Source organism: Lolium rigidum, chromosome 2 (assembly GCF_022539505.1).
Source record: "Lolium rigidum isolate FL_2022 chromosome 2, APGP_CSIRO_Lrig_0.1, whole genome shotgun sequence".
Classification (NCBI taxonomy): Eukaryota; Viridiplantae; Streptophyta; class Magnoliopsida; order Poales; family Poaceae; genus Lolium; species Lolium rigidum.
The window spans coordinates 222,526,532-222,531,196 of record NC_061509.1 but is presented as its reverse complement, the minus strand read 5'-3'; the positions used below and the strand labels follow the sequence as shown (position 1 = coordinate 222,531,196).

Here is a 4,665-nt window from a genome sequence, read left to right as displayed (position 1 = left end):
TATGGGCCTAGGGGAATGCATCTTGTACTCGCTTGCCAATTGCGGGGTTGCCGGAGTGACGAAACCTAAACCCCGTTGGTATATCGATGCGGGAGGGATCGCAGGATCTCGAGTTTAAGGCTGTGGTTAGATTTATCTTAATTACTTTCTTGTAGTTGCGGATGCTTGCAAGGGGTATAATCACAAGTATGTATTAGTCCTAGGAAGGGCGGTACATTAGCATAGGTTCACCCACACAACACTTATCAAAACAATGAAGATTAATCAGCTGTATGTAGCGAAAGCACTAGACTAAAATCCCGTGTGTCCTCGAGAACGTTTGGTCATTATAAGTAAACAAACCGGCTTGTCCTTTGTGCTAAAAAGGATTGGGCCACTCGCTGCAATTATTTCTCTCGCATTTTACTTACTCGTACTTTATTCATCTGTTACATCAAAACCCCCGAATACTTGTCTGTGAGCATTTACAGTGAATCCTTCATCAAAACTGCCTGTCAACACCTTCTGCTCCTCGTTGGGATCGACATTCTTACTTATCGAAGATACTACGATACACCCCCTATACTTGTGGGTCATCAGACCGCAGTCAAACTGTGCTATCGGCACTTCTTCCATTCCTGGGGCACGAAACTCTGATGGAAGGAAGAACACCATGTTCGTGCCAGCCGATGTATCTGCATCGGCTTTTGTTTGCTTGGGACGCCAAACTTTCTTTGGTGGACGAGTCTCTTCATCCAAAGTCTGCTGGATTTTCACGGCCAGATCGGGCCGCGCTTTCCTCAACGTGTGCAAGTATCGCGCTTCGGCTTGCTCCAAACTACGTAGCCGCTGAATCCTACACTTTTGGGAGTGGCTGAGTCCATCGGGGCACCACCTTGGCCGGTGGTACCTATCCTCTTCTTCATCTTCTGACTCCTCAAAGTCTTCATCTTGAGAGGACTCAGCTCGTTTGTTCTATGGTGGAAGAGGTCCTAGACGCTTGAAAACTGAAACTTCCCCTGCATCCTTCTTCCGGCGTCTACACTCCGGGCAGTTGTCGATGGTAGGCAACCGGCTCATTGATACGTCCAAAACGTATCTACTTTCCCGAACACTTTTGATGTTGTTTCGCCTCTAATTTGTGTACTTTGGATGCAACTAACATGGACTAACGCTGTTTTCGGCAGAACTGTTCTGGTGTCTCGTTTTTGTGCAGAAATCCAACTTTCAGGAAAAACCTCTGGATTTTGACAGAAGGCCCTATTTTCCCAGAATAGTGACGGAGCCAGAAGGACAAATTGTAACACCCAAAATTTCATTTTGGTTGTTAATAGAATCATATTCATATGCATCATCGTTTTCCATGCATTTTGGTTCTTGTTATATGTTACTTCGTTTCCACAACAAATAAAAGAAAAGAGAAGAGGATAAAATGACTTCCTCGGGTGGAAATGACGTAAAATATAACACATGTGCATGTTAATTGATTTATCAAAAATAAATTATTTTATTATAAAAGGATTGGAAATATCTTTTGTACAGTCCAAAATAACTATTTTATTTTTATAGAAATTTTCTGGATTTTGTTTGAGCTTAGTTCTAAATCTGAAAGAAATAAAATATAAAAGAGTGTAGAGGAGAATAAAGAAAACAATAGGGCAGACTACATCGAGTCGACCAAAACAGCTCAGCCAGGACGTGTCTGTCTCCCGAGTAAAAAAAAAAAAAAAAAAAAGAGCAAAACTGCCCAGGTCGTTCTCCTTTCTTTACGAACGTATGAAGGTCGTCTTCAACCTCTGGGCCTGGTTGGAAACGGCAGAACCTGCCCGCGTCGACGCGCCCCACTGCACCCCCTCCTCTGCCCGGACCCGATGCACATCTAGAACCTTCCTCTGCCCCTTTCCCCTTCATATCCCCGCGCTATTGCGCTTTAATTCGAGCCATAATGGCCATGGAGTTACAGGAAACGACCGCGACCATTAACGCCGCCTCCAGTTGCTCCACGCCCACCCCCTCGGTATAAAACCACACCGAGATTCCCCATTGCAGACCACACCCCTCCACCGATCCACGCCCCCAGGCTGCCCCTGTGGAGGGCGAATTTCTTCGCCGGAGTTCCGACGGCCGCCGCGACGTTTCGTCGAATTCTCCGGGTATGGAGGGACTCAGGCCCTGATTCTTCTCCTTGTCTTTCTCTTTTGCCCGTACGCATCACACTGATGCCTCCGTTTGATCCAATTCATAGCCGGAGGTCACCCACGACGAACACCCGACGCCAACATCGCTGTAGCTGTCCGTCGACCATCTCCGGGAGATTCGCTGGAGAGTCCGAGTACGGTATCGTCTACATCATTGTTCTTCTCCGGTGACGCTGTATCATCGACGCCGTTCCCACTGCCGCGCACGAACTCTCCGACAGTCTCTGTCAAAAATCCCCGTCGGTGAGCTGCACCTAGTTTTCTATTTCTCTTCTTATATTTCCGAAGAGGCATGCTCCCGTCAGGACACCATTAGTTAGATCATAGCTTCGTCAGATTTCAGAGTACGTATTTCAGTTTGGCATCCAAATACGAACCTGACGGTATAGATTCAGCTGTCTCATTTTCACATAGTTCGCTTTCAGTTTAGAACAATAATAGTCTGAACATGTCAGGTACATGCAGTTTCAGTCAAATTCGTTTTGAGACAGTCTGTACGTAGAACTTCAGAAATTCGTAACTATAGTTCTACTTGGCCAAATTTTGTAAATAAAATCTTTTCGGAAACCTTGGAAGGAGTAGAATTTTATGGAACCCTTAGTTTTCCTTTTGACAGATTTTAGTTCGGTCAATTTTGAGGCAAAGTTTCGAACTAGTTTGGCTATAGTTTAATTTCTATAAACAATTTTAATGTTGTTCTTTCCATAAAACGTATGGAAAGATTACGACCATCTGGTAGTGTTATCTAAATTGTTTTGCTAATATTAATAACTTAATTTGTTTAACTTATAATCACCCTAGTTTCATATGGTTAATATTTGGATTTAACCAATTGAAAAATAGCTTTTGTATGTGTACCTTCTATAGATATTATAATTCAGTACTTATTTTATTTTGGCTGCTGTGGAATGATTCGATGTTTTATTTGGAGTTTCATGCATGTCGCCATATTGCATATTGATATGTATGTTTGTCTTGCAATCGTGTGTTGATTTTATTTTATTTCTTTACTCGCGATAGATTGCACGGAGTGTAGCGAGGAATTTTATCAAGAAGAAGATCCTTGTTGCTGTTGTTCTGAAGGCAAGTTACACATGACCTTTTGTCCTACTATTTTTGATATGCATGTTTTACAAATATTTTCGTAGAAATGCATGTGTAGGGAAATTATGCTTTGCTATCCTAGTAGAGAGCCATAGGATTTCTTGCCATGTTCCTTGTAGCCCTTTTATTAAAATGCGTATATTGTATGAGTGCTTAGCCAATTGCTTGGTAGACGTGGGATATGGGTTTTCAAAGAACAAAACCTTTTATGAAAATTTACATGCGCCCATTCTGGGGTTGTATGGTAAAAATATTTCTGAAATAAAAACTTATCAAAATATTTTCCTCTGGGCGGAGTGGTATGTTGGGAGCGTCTACAAGAGCTGCATCCAGTGAGTGGCTCTGCGGACTCGGGTTTTGGTGGGGACCGCCGCCCGTGGTCAAAGAGATCTTCAAAGTTTCGGTTAAAGAAGCTTCCGAGTACAGCCACATGCTATATGGGCTCCGGCTTAGTCGTACATAGAGGGAAACCCTTGCATCGGTACCGCCATTGGAGAGGGGTCTTCGGATCATAGTTGCGGGCGGACTGGGATTATGTATAGGGGGCTTCTATGGAAAACTTCGTCATGATCCATGCCAGGTTAAGCCAAATGAAGGATACAACAAAAAGGATGGATTGTGACATGTGGGGAAAGTGTACAACCTCTGCAGAGTGTATGATCTAATCGATTAGCCGTGCTCCCGGATATGAGCAATTTGAGCAACTGAAGATTGAAGCGGATGAAGGATCTCCTATGTTTTCAAAACCTTTTCAAAAATTGTTTTGGCATCATAAGTTTATCCAGTGAGTGGCTCTGAACTTAGGATTGTCCAAACTGTTTTGCAATTACTACTTTCATCCAGTGAGTGGCTCTGAATTTAGTGTTGCCTAAAAACTTAATGCATGCTAACTCTATCCAGTGAGTGGCTCTGGAGTTAGTTTAGCTTGTTTTGGGGATGGGATGTAGGATGGCAAACCTTGGTGGATTCCTTGTGTTTGTCCAGCCCTATATTATTTTGTTTTAAAAATATATAAAGACAAAGAAAGTTTCTAAAAAGATTTTTTTTTCAAAACAAAATTGGCTTTACGCAAAATAAACCCTGAGCCTTCCTTTGACATACCTTTGCATGTATAAAAATATAAACCACTTTGCAACTTGTGTAACTTGCCAATACATTCAAAGTATTGACCAAATGTTTTTGGCTGTAACTTTACCTGTTGCAGATGACGAGTGAGGACGACTAGGATCACGGGTCTATACTCAACAAGCCCTGTGGCGTTGATGAAGCCCAAGACATATCTTTATGTTTCCGCTGTAATGTGAGCCAGCCACTATGCTGTGCAAGTTGTATATGCAACTCTGGATTCAATCGTTTGAGTAATAAAATAACGTATGTTATATCT

At 42.6% G+C, this 4,665-nt stretch overlaps 1 long non-coding RNA gene across 1 annotated transcript; it reads left to right on the top strand.

Annotated features, from left to right (window-relative positions):
- The first annotated feature begins 1,832 nt into the window (after positions 1–1,832).
- Positions 1,833–3,511, top strand: LOC124688202. The gene is made up of 3 exons (XR_006998448.1): positions 1,833–2,132; positions 2,225–2,420; positions 3,198–3,511. It is a non-coding gene; the product is annotated as an uncharacterized LOC124688202 (long non-coding RNA).
- Positions 3,512–4,665: the final 1,154 nt, after the last annotated feature.